This window comes from Pinus tabuliformis, chromosome 1_2, assembly GCF_031772625.1.
Source record: "Pinus tabuliformis cultivar Carrire ecotype Pingquan chromosome 1_2, CPIR1, whole genome shotgun sequence".
In the NCBI taxonomy this organism is placed as follows: Eukaryota; Viridiplantae; Streptophyta; class Pinopsida; order Pinales; family Pinaceae; genus Pinus; species Pinus tabuliformis.
In genome coordinates, this window is record NC_142298.1 from 564,271,289 (window position 1) to 564,288,181 (window position 16,893).

A 16,893-nucleotide genomic window follows, 5' to 3' on the forward strand; every position below is an offset into this window, starting at 1 on the left:
ATTCACCAGAGACTTAGATTGGTACAAAGTCCCTAACTTGTCCCACAAAGCCTTCGCCGTAGCTTCCCCTAATACATTCAGCAATACTGAATCTGAGACACATAATCATATTGTGCTCTTTGCCTTCTGATCCAACTTCTTCCATTCTTCATCGGACACCCCCGTTGGTTTAGTACCCAGATCTACCGCGATCCACTGATCTTTATCCACCAACAGATCCTTCATCTTGAGTTTCCACAACTCAAAACTCTTACCATTAAATTTCTCGATATCTATCTTTCCACTGCTCGCCATCTTCTTTCACCACTATAATTGATCTCGCAGATCTCCCACTGAATAGGGTCTACCACAGGCCCGAGTGCAACCCCTCAGCAATAAAGGCATCTCCTTGAAGCCAAACCTGGCTCTGATACCAAATGTAGGTTTTAACCCCGTACAAAAATTACCTGCATACGAATTCTAAAACACAGAAAATTAACAATGTGAGAGCATAACACATAAAACACATATAAACAGAGATCTTCCCCTGGATCCCAAACCCGGGACTACCAGCTTAATTTTTCATTATATTCCTTTCAATGGTGCAATACATATTTATACATGCCGAAGCATCCAATACTTTTGACTGAAAACCATCGCATCCAAAAACAAGTGCGAAAATCATGCACAAAACCATAGGTGGGTCCGCCCAACCTAACATAGGGTCCAAAACCAAAATTTTTTGGGGCACTGCCCCGGACCCCATAAAGTGGGGTTACGGGTACCCCTCAAACCCCCTGTGACCTCCCCCCCTCTGACCCCTGGTTAACTATGTGGATTAGTCATGGAAAGAACATAACACAACCTAACAGAAGAAATGAAGAAGAAATTGTTATGAAACCAGCTCAAGAAAAGATAGAAAAGATAGATCAACGCCTTAGAATTCAGCCTCTTCGAGGGGGCAACCTCCTTTACATTACATAAATGAACAATTCTTGGATGATTCAAATGACAAAACCTCCTTTCTATATATAGGAGTCTAAGGAGTCACAATATAATCCAGCCAACCTAACAATAATAATATAAAGCCACAAAAATAACAATAGAGGGATTCTATGGGGCACAGTAATAACAGTATGGGGGCAATAGGGGAACAACAATATTAATAAGGGGTATAACTACAATAGTAATGGGGTAATCACTAGTATTATAGGGACCCAACATGCCCCTCTCCTTCAAAAAAGTGTTGTCCTCAACACTTGAGAAGTTCTGGATACTTCTGCATAAAATTCTCATCCTCCCATGTGGAATCTTCAGCGGATAAGTTCTTCCACTTGATAAGATACTCTGAAATTGAACGATTTCATAGCTGTCGAGTTCTTGTTTCTGTGACTGCTTCCGGTTCCAATATAATTTTTCCTTCCTCGTCAAGTTCTGGCAATATTGTTTGATCTGGGAGCTTGTCGCCTATAACCTTCTTTAAACATGAAACATGGAAAACTGGGTGCAATCGAGAAGCTGCAGGAAGCTCCAATTTGTATGCCATAGTACCAATCTTTTGCAACACCTTGTATGGACCATAATACTTTGGTGATAATTTATTATCCTTCTTAGCTTGCTTGAGGGACATTTGCTTATATGGTTGTAGCCGTAGGAATACCCAATCACCTACATCAAAACTTCTTTCACTGCGATGTTGATCTGCCTGTTGTTTCATTCTATTCTGTGCCAACACGAGGTTATCCTTTAAGAGTTGGAGGACTTGTTGTTGACGTTCGATGTGATGTTCCACTACCTGAACCTTAGAATTTTCTCTTAAATATGATGTGATGGATGGTGGTTGATACCTATAAAGTGCCATAAATGGGGTCATTTTTGTTGTTGTATGGAAGGAAGTGTTATACCACCATTCAGCCAGAGGCAACCATTTGACCCATTGTGTCTGTTTATCATATACAAAGAAACGAAGATATCCTTCCAAACATTTGTTTACTATCTTAGTTTTCCCATCAGATTGAGGATGATAAGATGAGCTATGAGCTAATTGAGTACCAAGACAAGAAAATAATTCTGTCCAAAAATTTCCAGTGAAAATGGGATCTTTGTCACTTACAATAATCTTTGGGTTTCCATGTAGCTTTTGAATTGTTTCCATAAATGCAGTAGAAACTGTACTAGCTTTAAATGGATGTGATAATGCACAAAAGTGTGCATACTTGGTAAGTCTGTCAACTACCACCATGATGACACTCTTTCCCTCAGACTTCGGTAAACCTGTGATAAAATCCATTGAAACCTCCTCCCAACGTTGGCTTGAAATGGATAAAGGTTGTAATAGACCTGGTGTCTTAATTGTTTCAACTTTATTTTTTTGGCAAACCAAACATTCAGCCACAAACTTTTGAATATTTGATTTAAGGTCATCCCAAAAAAATTCCTTCTTAACCCTGTGGTAAGTTTTTAAAAATCCAGAGTACCCTCCTAAGGGAGAAGTGTGCAATTCCATAAGAATCTTTTGTTTTAGCTGGGAATTCTTACAGAGGTATAAGCGATCTTTGTACCATAACGAATCGTTTTGCCAACTAAATGTACCAAACGTACTGGAATCTTGTTGTAACTTTCGAATAAGTGCCCACACTTCTTCATCATTCTTCCATTCCTCCCTTTCTTCGTTTATCCAATCTGGTTGGATAATAGAAATGGCGCACAACAATGCTTCCACATCCTCATCCTTTCTTGAGAGTGCATCTGCCACCACATTTTGCTTACCTTTTTTGTAGATGATTTCAAAGTCATAACCCAACGTCTTTGTGACCCACTTTTGTTGCTCTTCAGAGGATAATCTTTGTTGTAAAAAGTATTTAAGGCTATCATGATCCGTTTTTACCTTGAAGTGTCTACCCATTAGGTAGGGTCGCCATTTCTTAAGTGCATGGAGTATTGCCAACATTTCCTTCTCATAAATAGCTTTGCTTACAAACTTTCCCTTGATTGGACGACTTTCAAAAGCAATGGGTCTTTCATCTTGCATTAAAACAACACCAATTCCATTTCCTGAAGCATCACATTCCACAATAAAGGTTTTTGTGAAGTCCAGTGTAGCTAAGACCAGTGCTTGGCACATTGCCTCTTTAAGATGTTCAAAGGCCTTTGTTGCTTTCGGAGTCCATGAAAATGCATCTTTCTTCAATAATGTTGTTAGAGGTGCTGCTATTCTCCCATAATTCTTAACAAACTTGCGATAATACCCTGTCAACCCGAGAAATCCTCGCAGATGCTTTATGGATGTGGGGATTTTCCATTCCTTAATGGCTTTAATTTTTCTAGGGTCTACCTTAACTCCTTCATGAGATACAATATGACCCAAATATTCCACCTCCTGGACTCCAAAGAAACATTTGGATCTTTTTGCATATAATTGTTTCTCCTTCAATAGTTGTAGCACCTTGTCAACATGTTCAACATGATCCTTCGAAGACTTGTTGTAGATTAGTATATCATCAAAAAATACTAACACAAATTTTCTAAGGAATGGTTTGAAAATTGAATTCATCAAACCTTGAAATGTTGAAGGTGCATTGGTAAGGCCAAAAGGCATGACCAAAAATTCATAATGACCCTCATGAGTTCTAAATGCTGTTTTCGGAATGTCTTCAGTCTTCATTTTGATTTGATGATATCCTGAACGAAGATCCAACTTGGTGAAGTAAATTGATCCATGCAATTCATCCAGTAATTCATCAATGATAGGAATGGGGAACTTATCTTTAATAGTGAGCTTGTTGAGCTCCCTATAATCCGGACACATGCGCCATGATCCATCCTTCTTGTGCACCAATACTACTGTTAAATTGGCAACTAGGGCCAAACTCCATGTGGGTTAGCTTATTTATGGTAGCTTATATTTTTATTGGATCCCTCTCATCGAGAGTTGTAGGATTGATCCAAAGATCATCCAATTCCGATAAGTAGTTATGGAGATATGAATTTATTTTGTTTATGTAATTATTATCAAGCCGACCAGCTCTTATGTAGGATGTAGAAGCCCAACCGACGTGTCTATTCATCATCCTCATTTTAGTATAAATAGATGAGTATTTGATGTCATTTTGAACATGTATCCTTGAGGTGATCTCCTCTCCACGTCTGGGTTTTTGGAAGGAGAGAACCAAAAGATACGCTGGCCTTATGGTGATGCCCTAGCCGCAGGTCGATCTATGCAGCAAACAGAGACACCTATATGTTGTCAAATGGAGATATCTCATATGTTGGAATGGAAGGATCTTTATACGCTGAATAAAGATGACCACAGTAAATACCCTAAGCCGCAGATGTTGGATAGTCATATGCATACATAAACATTGGACACTGCACAATAATATAAAAGCTGGACGCTGGGCAAACACTGGACAATATTACATAAACGCTGGAGAGTATTATAAACATTGGATGCTAGACAATTTTATAAAAGCTGGACAGTATTATAAACATTGGACGCTGCGCAATTATATAAAGCTGGATGTTGGGCAAACAATAGACAGTATTACATAAACGCTGGACAGTATTATAAACATTGGACGCTGGGCAATAATATAAAAGCTGGACGCTGGGCAAACACTGGATAGTATTACATATCCGCTGGATAGTTTTATAAATGTTGGATAGTATTACATATACATTGGACAATTTTATATATGTTGAACAGTCTTACATATACGCTATTTATAAATGTGTTTGTAAATGTTGGACAGTTGCATATATGCTGGACTGTTTTATAATCGTTTTTGTATACACACAGCTATGCCCTATACGCTGTGCAGACAAACGCATCTATATGCAGGGCAGAGCTCCTTACACGCAATGTAATGGGTCAAGGCATGAAGTCACAACCAAAGCATGGAAGTCGTAGTAATAACATAATGAAGCACATAAGAGCTGCAGTCATGGTAATGTAGACACGGTAAGGGTAATAAAGGTCGCAGTGATGACCTAGATGTAGTAACCGCAGTAAGGAAGTCATCTAGACGCAGTCAATGGTGATGCTCAGCCCTAGCCGCAGATCATTGATGACATTTATAAGCAGATCATGGAGACTTCTTTATACGTTGTTCATTAAGGTCTTTATACGTTGTTCATAAAAGAATTTATATGCAGATCATGAAAACTATATACGTTGTACTTGATATACAATCTAGGCACATCTAAGAACAGTGTTGATGTGCTATGAAAGATCTCGGTATATAAATCACAGTAACATACATCCTGTACAGCTGTGACTTAAAGTATTAAATGATGCACCAATATGCAGCGATCACCTCTGCAAAGAATGTCATTCTCATCAAATGTATATGAGTATGATCAGTAATGGGACTATGAAGGACAGCATGATCATAATGATGTAAAGGGTAGCATGATCAGCAATGAGATTGCATGCAGATGTATGAGGCAGCATGTTGATGTATGAGACAGCATGATGATGCAGCATAATGGGGATGAGCAGATGATAGGGCTGCATAATAATGGAAAATGCAGAATAATGGACAGCCTGATGATGAAGGCAGATGAGATGGTGCTCCATTGTAAGGTGCAACTAATGGATGAAATGGATAGCTGAAGCTGTCACCTTGGAGAATCAGTTGAAGCAGAATGTCTTCAACTGATCTCATTGTTATAGAAGATGATCTATGCTTAGATCTAGACAAGTCAAAGTGTTGACTTCTGTTGTAATTGTACTCTCTCTCTCTCTCTCTCTTTCTCTGCTGAACTTTGAAGATAAAAGAAGATTTGATCAAAGGGTTTCCCCACACATTGTGGGGTTTGTCCCTGGCTTGCACCATATCTTGTGTCCTCTTGTCTTGGCTTGTCTTCTGCATATTATATTTATGTTCTATCTGCAGTTTATCGTAATGTTGATGTGATTGCTAACTGTGAAAATTTAAATAAATTGCTCTAGCATAGAACATACCAAAATTAACATGGTATCGGAGCTGGTAATGCAGGTCATTTTTGGGACATCTTCAATGATCAAAGGAATGACTGATAATGCAGGTCATCAAGGAAATGGTCGACTCTTCCACAAAAGCAAGGAATCCCAGAATCTCTTTTATGTACCTGATCGCAAGAAGAACCTAATGTCCATCCGAAAATGGAAGTCAAAGGTTACAGGATGTAACTTATCAATGGAAAGGTACGTGTTTGAAAATTGAATTTTCAAAGATGTTTTTGAGTTCAGGGTTGTATCAAGTTGCAGAAAGTCCATTGGGGACCATGTCCATTGAGGCAGCACCGGAGGTTTGTGAGTCAGATGGTGACAGAGATGCCTGAATTCAAAAAGAGCATGAAGGTACATGTCTGAGATGTACCGAAGGAAAATCTTACAAGGGGACCATTCCCGCTCATGTAGCAGGTCCACAAGTTTGGAACAACCCGAGGAGTTTGAGACTCATGATCAGGAATCTCATGTATATAGATGGAAGAAAGCCCTTTATGGCTTGAAGCAAATCACCTCGGGCGTAGTATGAGAGGATTGATAGCTGTCTAATGCAGCTGAGATTCACTAGGGGTGAAACCGATCCAAAACCATTACTCGAAGGTTGTGGATGATAAACCTCTCGTATCGGCACCTATGTCTGACAGGTGCAGACCCTCTCATTTGTAGGAGACAGAGGGAGTTGGATTCTGAATGTGGGAAGATAAGCTGCAAGCTTGTGACTGCCTCGAGGATCTTAACTTTCAGAAGTTATATGGTAATGATGTCGGACCAGATTTGGGAAATGCCTTTGAGTTTCATAAACTCATTCGCGTTGATGTTTTTGGAGAACCTCCGTCCGGACATCTGTGTTGCAATTAGCATGGTGAGCTCATATTTGGTTGAGCCGCACTAGATTGGTGCCAAGAATCTTCTAAGATATCTTTAGGGCACAGTCTCTCATGGATTGAGATACACTACTGGAAAGAAGAAATTGCATTATTATTCGAATGTTGAATGGGCAGGCAATATGGAGGATCTCTAGAGCACTTCTCAGTGCTGTTTGTAATCTGCCTTGATATCCTGGATGAGTAGGAAGCAAAAGTCGGTGACTTTGAGCACCACCAAGGCAGAATACATTATTGATAGTATGGCCTTCTATGAGGCAGTCTGGTTGCTGAAGCTCTTCAGTGAGCTGTTTGTACACATGATGAATACCACTATGAATCTCTGTGACAACCAGAGATGGGATTCGATTATTGAGGAATCTCGTATTTGACAATTGCTCCAGCAGATAGACTTCAATTACTGCCTTATCTAGGATATGGTAAGTCGATGATCAAGGAGGCTCCATCACACTGAGATGATGTACAGGACAGAGCCCTGAGGAAAGATCAAATTTGTGATTTTCCCGAACGACTTGAAGTCGTCAAGAGACCTTTGTAAAAGGGTCCTGCATGCTGCATACATTGAGCTCTAGGAGCTTTGGGGGGCTTGCAGTTCTATTGGAGCAACATACGACCACAGGGTGACTCACCCTCCCCTGGTGGTGCGCACTGAAACAAGATGATTCGCTCTCTTGTGGGACAAGATGATTCGCTCTCTTGTTGGACAAGATGATTCGCTCTCTTGTGTAGCAGGATGATTAGTTCTTCTGTGAGGCCTGGATTGATATGTTCTCCATGGTGATTGTTGCAGGATTGATGTGTTCTCCTGTGAGGCCTGGATTGATGTGTTCTCCATGGCGATTGTAGCAGGATTGATGTGTTCTCCTGTGAGGCCTGGATTGATGTGTTCTCCATGGTGATTGTAGCAAGATTGATGTGTTCTTCTGTGAGGCCTGGATTGATGTGTTCTCCATGGCAGCCTGGATTGATGTGTTCTCCATGGAAATTGTAGCAGGATTGATGTGTTCTCCTGTGATGACAGGATTGATTAAGTTCTCTTGTCGAGGCATCCTACCCATGCAGTCTGGGACTCATGGGAAGTACCTCTCATCTGATCAATGAGCAGGGAAATGAAGTTAGGTACCATAGTAGTACCGATGGATGCATCGTTGTATCTACCGTACTCCCTATGCTAGGATGTCCTCCATTGATCTAGGATCAATGATACTGGTCTGGGACCAGTGGTAGGAGTTGTACATGCTATGACACTGACTTCGGGTCGGCTGAGACTAGTCTGGGACCAGTGGTACATACTCTGAGACTGACTTCGTGTCAGTGCAGTACTGGTCTGGGACCAGTGAGAGTGGTACATACTATGACGCTTACTTCGGGTCGGTTGAGACTGGTCTAGGACCAGTGGTACACTCTCTGAGACTGCGATACTGGTCTGGGACCAGTGGTAGGAGTGGTACTTACTATGAAGCTGACTTCGGGTCAGTTGAGACTGGTCTAGGACTAGTGGTATGCACTCTGAGACTGACTTCAGGTCAGTGGAGAATGATATGACTCATTCTCGATCAATTCTTCTTCTTCATAGTTCAGCGGAGATGAGCAGAGCCAGCAGAGCAAAGCTAGCAGAGCTGAGCTGAGCAGAGCAGAGCCAGTAGAGCTGAGCAGAGCAGAGCTAGCAGAGCCAGCAGCGCTGAGCAGAGCAGAGCCGAGCCAGCAGAGCTGAGCAGAGCAGAGCAAAGCCAGCAGAGCTGAGTAGAGCCAGCAGAGCTAGGCAGAGTAGTGCAAGGCACTAATGGCAGAGATAGTACAGTCGTACATATGGATCAACGGATGGAGTTCTCCCTAGTTGAGAGGGAGTGTTAAATTGGCAACTAGGGCCAAAATCCATGTGGGTTAGCTTATTTTTGGTAGCTGATATTTTTATTGGATCCCTCTCGTCGAGAGGTGTAGGATTGATCCAAAGATCATCCGATTCCGATAAGTAGTTATGGAGATATGAATTTATTTTGTTTATGTAATTATTATCAAGCCGACCAGCTCTTATGTAGGATCTAGAAGCCCAACCGACGTGTCTATTCATCATCCTCATTTTAGTATAAATAGATGAGTATTTGATGTCATTTTGAACATGTATCCTTGAGGTGATCTCCTCTCCACATCTGGGTTTTTGGAAGGAGAGAACCAAAAGATACGCTGGCCTTATGGTGATGCCCTAGCCGCAGGTCGATCTATGCAGAAAACAGAGACACCTATATGTTGTCAAATGGAGATATCTCATACGTTGGAATGGAAGGATCCTTATACGCTGAATAAAGATGACCACAGTAAATACCCTAAGCCGCAGATGTTGGATAGTCATATGCTAATATAAACATTGGACGCTGCGCAATAATATAAAAGCTGGACGCTGGGCAAACACTGGACAGTATTACATAAACGCTGGAGAGTATTATAAACATTGGACGCTGGACAATTTTATAAAAGCTGGACAGTATTATAAACATTGGACGCTGCGCAATAATATAAAAGCTGGACGCTGGGCAAACACTGGACAGTATTACATAAACGCTGGACAGTATTATAAACATTGGACGCTGGGCAATAATATAAAAGCTGGACGCTGGGCAAACACTGGATAGTATTACATATCCGCTGGATAGCTTTATAAATGTTGGATATTATTAAATATACATTGGACACTTATATATGTTGAACAGTCTTACATATACGCTATTTATAAATGTGTTTGTAAATGTTGGACAGTTGCATATATGCTGGACTGTTTTATAATCGTGTTTGTATACACACAGCTATGCCCTATACGCTGTGCAGACAAACACATCTATACGCAGGGCAGAGATCCTTACACGCAATGTAATGGGTCAAGGCATGAAGTCACAACCAAAGCATGGAAGTCGCAGTAATAACATAATGAAGCACATAAGAGCTGCAGTCATGGTAATGAAGACACGGTAAGGGTAATAAAGGCCGCAGTGATGACCTAGCTGTAGTAACCGCAGTAAGGAAGTCATCTAGACGCAGTCAATGGTGATGCTCAGCCCTAGCCGCAGATCATTGATGACATTTATAAGCAGATCATGGAGACTTCTTTATACGTTGTTCATTAAGGTCTTTATAAGTTGTTCATAAAAGAATTTATATGTAGATCATGAAAACTATATACGTTGTACTTGATATACAATCTGGGCACATCTAAGAACAGTGTTGATGTGCTATGAAAGATCTCGGTATATAAATCACAGTAACATACATCCTGTACAGCTGTGACTTAAAGTATTAAATGATGCACCAATATGCAGCGATCACCTCTGCAAAGAATGTCATTCTCATCAAATGTATATGAGTATGATCAATAATGGGACTATGAAGGATAGCATGATCATAATGATGTAAAGGGTAACATGATCAGCAATGAGATTGCATGCAGATGTATGAGACAGCATGATGATACAACATAATGGGGATGAGCAGATGATAGGGCTGCATAATAATGGAAAATGCAGAATAATGGACAGTCTGATGATGAAGGCAGATGAGATGGTACTCCATTGTAAGGTGCAACTAATGGATGAAATGGATAGCTGAAGCTGTCACCTTGGAGAATCAGTTGTAGCAGAATGTCTTGAACTGATCTCATTGTTATAGAAGATGATCTATGCTTAGATCTAGACAAGTCAAAGTGTTGACTTCTGTTGTAATTGTACTCTCTCTCTCTCTCTCTTTCTCTGTTGAACTTTGAAGATAAAAGAATATTTGATCAAAGGGTTTCCCCACACATTGTGGGGTTTGTCCCTGGCTTGCGCCATATCTTGTGTCCTCTTGTCTTGGCTTGTCTTCTGCATATTATATTTATGTTCTATCTGCAGTTTATCGTAATGCTGATGTGATTGCTAACTGTGAAAATTTAAATAAATTGCTCTAGCATAGAACATACCAAAATTAACAACTACTGGAGTAGAGAAAGAACTTTGACTTGGTTGAATTATACCAGCCTCTAGCATTTCTGCAACCATACGTTCAATTTCACTCTTTTGGACATAGGGATATCTGTACAGCCTGATGTTTGGAGGAACACTTCCTGGAATCAGATTAATAGCATGATCATGATCACGCATAGGTGGGAGACTTTTGGGAGTCTCAAATACCTTGGAATGATTGTCCAGGACTTTTTGGAGATCTGGAGAAATAGATGGTTCCAATGTGGAAACATCTAGCGAGCATAATTGTGCAATTACACCTCTTTGCTCCTTTTTTAGAATCTTTGTCATACTATTAGAGATGATTATCTTTCCTGGTTTCCCTGCAATACCCCTTAATTCAACTTCCTTTCCTTCCATAGAAAATTTGATGAAAAGTTCTTGAAAATTAAAAGCTATTGTACCCAGGGATTGTAGCCATTGGACTCCTAGTACAACATCAGCACCTCCCATTGGAATGGAAAGCATTGGGCTAGTCAATACATATTCTCCCATGGATAGCTTGATATTATGGCACTTTCCAGAGCAATTTATTTTTCCTCCATTTGCAATCATCACTTGACACTCTGGTGCTGGATATAGGAAGCAATTCAATTCTTTTGCTACCTTACAATGAATAAAATTGTGGGTGCTTCCTGAATCAATCAACACTATTACCTTTTTCTTCTTGATTTGTCCTTCTTTCTTGATGGTTTGAGGAGTGGTAATTCCCGCCAATGCATTACAAGATATGGTTGGATTTATTTGTTCTTCATCTAGGCTTTGTTCTTGGAGTATATCCTCTTCTTTTGACCTTTCTTGCTCCTTTTCTTCTTCCTCTTCACAATCTATGTAGAATAATTTCTTCTCAACACACTTATGACCTTTAGTGTATTTGCTATCACAACTGTAACAAAGCCCTTTTGCTCTTTTTTCTTCCAATTGTTGTGGTGTCAACCTTATAGGTTGTGGAAGACTAGGGGCAACAACACTTCCGTCTTTATAGTTTTGAGTGGTATGCTTCTTGGTTGCCATAATTTTGCTTTCCATTTTTCTTGCTAACCTGAATGCCTTCTCTAATGAATCAGGTTCCCAAAGGTGAACATCATGTTGGATATTATCCTTTAAAGACCCTATGAACACATCAATCCTATGCTCCTCTGGAATATCTTTTACCCTTATGTTCAATTTTTGGAACTCCTCAATGTGCTCCATTATTGAACCCTTTTGTTTGAGACTTATCAATTGGCTAAAAAAAGTGTTGCTTTTTGTATCCTCATAATGTGCTATCAATTCTTTCGTAAAAATTGCCCAAGTGATAAATGGTTTACGAGAGAAAAGCCATTGATACCATACAAACTGATTTGGTTCCAAATATAAAGTTGCCATACGTACCTTTTGTGTTTTTTTCACATTATTGAGATCGAAGAATTGCTCCATCTGTAATATCCATGTGGCAGGATCCTTGCCATCAAACTTCCTCATATCGATTTTTGGAATATGGTGAGTCTTCGATCCAACATTAGCGTCTATGGAATCATGATTAACATTTATTTTTTTCTCATCATGAGTTTCCTTTAGTGCCCTTTCACCCTTAGGGACCATTTCTTGTAGCAACTTATTCATATTTATCTTCAATTCGTCCATGTCTGTCTTCAAATCTATCTTCAAATCATCCATCTTAGCTTCCACGTCAATCATCTTAGCTTCTACGCCTTTCTTTAAATAGTCCATCTTAGCTTCTACACCTTTCTTTAAACCATCCATCTCAGCTTCTACATCTTTCTTTAAACCATCTATCTTAGATTCTGTTCCTTTTTGTGCAAGGGACAATTGTTGCACTTGGTCTTGTAATTTTGATATATCATGTTGCATTTCTTCCTCTTCTTCATGAGTCATGCTAGAGCTTTCAGGTTCCTTACTAGGTGTTTGCATTTTCTTTCCTCGGGGCATAAGTTATCGATAATAATGCTCTACTATGCCCTTTGAATTCCTTCAAAATAAATTTTCAAACCAAGCTTAAGCAAAAATTTAAGAAAATCTACACACATTTTTTCACTTTGTAGGAGCTCGATATTGCCTCTGATGTATCTCTGTACTTTCCAATCATCTAGTTCTGAATTTTTGAACTGTAGTAGCCCTCTATATCCTCTTTCCAATGCCACAAGTTTGACCCAAATTGGATTCTCCAAGGAAGAGTTATGTGAAATCTCCCACAGTGACTTGCTTATAGACTAGTTCAGTATAGCGAACTTGTACGACGTGCCACGAGTCACTGTTTTGACCTTTGGATCTAAAACATGCATACAAGAAACTACAGTCCGTCCTCTTTCTGTACCTTCTTACTAAATTTCATTCCGATCCCCAGAGAGAGAGTTATGACGATTTTCCCCAGGTCACCTGTTTTGAATGTAATTCAGGAGTCTGCAAAAAGACCAACTTCCTCAGATCATATCTCCGCAAATATCGTGCGAAAAGCTCTGAAATTCGGACCCAAGGTTCAGCGTGATTTCTTCTCAAATGGGTTTTTTTTGCGACTTTTGAAACATCACAGAAAAAAGGTTATAGTGAAAATTCCATGATGACCTGTTTGGAGCAGCGAAACCCTAGAACCCAAAGCTCTGATACCAAATGTTATGAAACCAGCTCAAGAAAAGATAGAAAAGATAGATCAACGCCTTATAATTCAGCCTCTTCAAGGGGGAAACCTCCTTTACATTACATAAATGAACAATTCTTGGATGATTCAAATGACAAAACCTCCTTTCTATATATAGGAGTCTAAGGAGTCACAATATAATCCAGCCGACCTAATAATAATATAAAGCCACAAAAATAACAATAGAGGGATTCTATTGGGCACAGTAATAACAATATGGGGGCAATAGGGGCACAAAAATATTAATAAGGGGTATAACTACAATAGTAATGGGGTAATCACTAGTATTATAGGGACCCAACAGAAATTCAAGTTGGAGAAGAAGAAATGAGGATATGCCATCTCCAGCATTAACAACCCTGCAGTCAAAGTTGCAACACACACCAGAACTTCCAGAGGCATTGAAGTACAGTTTGATGTGGGTGACCAAGGATGTGCAGTGAATAAAAGAAAGCAAAATCTTTTGGATCTTGAAGGAGATGAGTATCCAAATGGGGATCAATCACAAGCCACAATTGTCACCCACAGTATATGCTAGTTTGCAGAGCTTTGCAGAGTTCAAAGCAGATTTCCACCATGTCTTTATCAGGGTGTGGAAGGACCCTACGAAGACATGGCATAACCTACCATATCTAGCGACTAATGATGTAATTTTTGTCGTCCTCAAGTCTTGGCTGCCGGAGTGGCGTGCTCCAGCTGGCTCTGTGGTGGAAATGGACAAGTCCACCATGCAGCACAAGAAGGAAGAAATAAAGCTCCGAATGGCATAGATGGCAGAGAAATGTGGAAAAGTGGAAGAAAAGGCTAAGGCCCATGCAATGCGCGACCCTACGAAACTGGAAGAACAATTGAAAATAGGAGGACAAGAGTGTGAAGGATAGAAGTCACCTTCACCTAGGGCTGAGGCAGAAACATAGACAGAAAAAGGTGGCGTGGATCCTTAGACGACGTCCACCCAACTAAAGCATTCGCACCCGCAAGAGAAGGAAGCCTCGCGGAAGAAAACCAAGGCTTAAAAGACATCCTTGGACCCAATCACCCTCACTGAGGGGGATTTGCATGACATTGGAAAAACGATGAGGGATGTCACCACAGAGGCCCTCCAACAGTTCAAAGAACAACAGTTGGTATTGGGGGCTCTCCGAATAGAGTTGCAGGAGTTGAAGTTTCGCACTCCATAGGCTTGCACAGTGTCTACCAACCTAGCGATGGGCACTTCAGCTGCCGAGGAGATGTTGCGCACAAGGGTTACCAACACGATAATGCTACTAGATGGGGAATTCACTATAGAAAATGAGGTCGACATGCCCACGGTTAGCAGTTTGAAAGGGGTAGGACTGATATGGCCACGCTCCCTCGAGAGACACTCTACCTCTTGTAGGATGGAGTCACCACGGAACTTCGGGCCCGGGAGAGTCGCACTCTGCAGGTAATGAGCGAGCACTGCATCAACATCAAGCAGTTGGGCCTGTAGCGCAATGAGGCAGTAGAGCAAAATAAGAAAATAATGCAAGTAGTGGAGGAAGCTTGCCAAATGGTCCTCGAGTTGGACATTTAGGCAGAAGAACTGGTAGAAGTGTGTGTCTGCAAGTTGTCCACAGGGGTGTGCGACACTCAAGTAGAGATGGCCCGGGTTCAGTTGGAGTTGAACCTATAGGTCATAGAATTGAATTTGAGGGCTCAGCCTTCAACTCCATTGGAAATTAGGGAACAACGTACCACCGTTGTTACAACAGTAGTAGTGGCGGTCGATAGTGTAGTAGCAGACTGCATGTAGCTTTTTGAACAGTCATTCGAGGTCCTAACCACCCTGCAGGAGGACCCAAATGTAGAGCTCTTGGAGATAGAGGCGCGTGAGCTACAACAAAATTATGACAAGGTCAAATGGGACCATGCAGATGGTTGCCCTTACACAGAGGCTTGCAGGGATGCAGGAGGCAAACGCGCTCAAGGAACAGGTGAATGTCTCTCAGCACAAAGAAGCAATCTTAAAAGCATGCCTACAGCCATAGATAGACGAGGCATATACGATCATAGCCTCCATTGAGGAAAAGCTCATGCAACTACATGCAACATAGCAGAAGATTTAGGATAGCAGTTCAGCAGCAGTCACTAAGCAGTGCGTAGAAGAAGTCCAGTAGGCGACTTCTTAATGCACTGCCAAAGTTACAGTGATCCAAAGGGAGATGGGAAGTCTTCGCACTAAGATCTACACATGTACAAAGTGACTCGAGGTCGAGTCACGATGTTTATGTTTGGGGCCTGTTGGGCGCGGGATCCCCTAAGGGAAGTTTTGGGCCTAAAAGCGCATATTTTGGTCATAATTTTGTAATCCAAGTGTAAAGACTCCGCATTTTGTGGTCGTGGAGTGCGTAGATGTTAAAGATTCATAGGGTCGTTCGCCCTTATTTTGGATATGTAATGTCAGGTGTAGAAGATCGACCCATGGTCCGTGGACCATGGGATTGTATAAAAAGAGCTAAGCTCTAAGTAGTTAAAAGATCAATCGATGAAGCAATGAAGATATGATGTATGAGAGATAGCTCTGAAGTAAAAGTCTAAGTCTTGGGTCGTAGCATAGGTAGAGGCTCTGTAGATGAGTGCACAGGGTGGGTCGAGTCTATAATTGTTCAGAATTATCAATAAAGAAAATTATTCTACAATTTCTGCGTCTTTATTTCCTATTTATGCATCTTGTTATATTGGGTATGAATTTCACTTATAATGATTATATGATGTGCGAATATATGTAATTGTGTTGGATAAGTGAACGCAAGTAAGAACATCTGTTTACGCAAAGCTAACTAAGATCTGTTAAAAAGATAAGTAAGACACTTATCATGGTTTGGGAAAGATCATAGTTCACTGCCCTAGCATTGTGAAAGTATATCAACCCCTCGTTAGGGTTGCACGAAAACTGATTGTACCCTTTCGCGAAGGTATTGAAGGGTGGAATAGAGGGCTAAGCAACATGCACGAAGGCAAGTATAACTGGAGTAAACCGACATCACATCCATCTCAAGGATCCGGAAACCTGGTTCCAACATCCCCCCATACTGCTTTGAGTGAGACTTCAGTCTGTGCTCCACGGGCTAATGCCGAAAGGGCCAGTAGTCTAGGGATTTGTTTGGCTAACTAATATTGAACCTAGGTAAGGGCCCATCAAACCAACACAACCACAACTTCCACAACTATTAAATCAACCCATAGTTGTCGCCGAGATTCTAGAGTGTTTGTCTAACTAGGGCTTCTAGGACAAGTAACTCAACCCACAAAGGGCTTCCAGAGCATTTTTCCAACCAATTTTTCCAGGACTAGTAACTCAACCCAAGCTATTATAGGGATTCTAGAGCGTTTTTCAAACTAAGGCTTCTAGGAACTAATAAATCAACCCACAACCAAAGGCATAAA

General features: G+C 40.8%; 1 pseudogene; it reads left to right on the top strand.

Moving 5' to 3' along the window:
• The window catches only part of LOC149206856 (eukaryotic translation initiation factor 3 subunit H-like), a 249,405-nt pseudogene that overhangs the window by 147,766 nt on the left and 84,746 nt on the right, over positions 1-16,893 (top strand).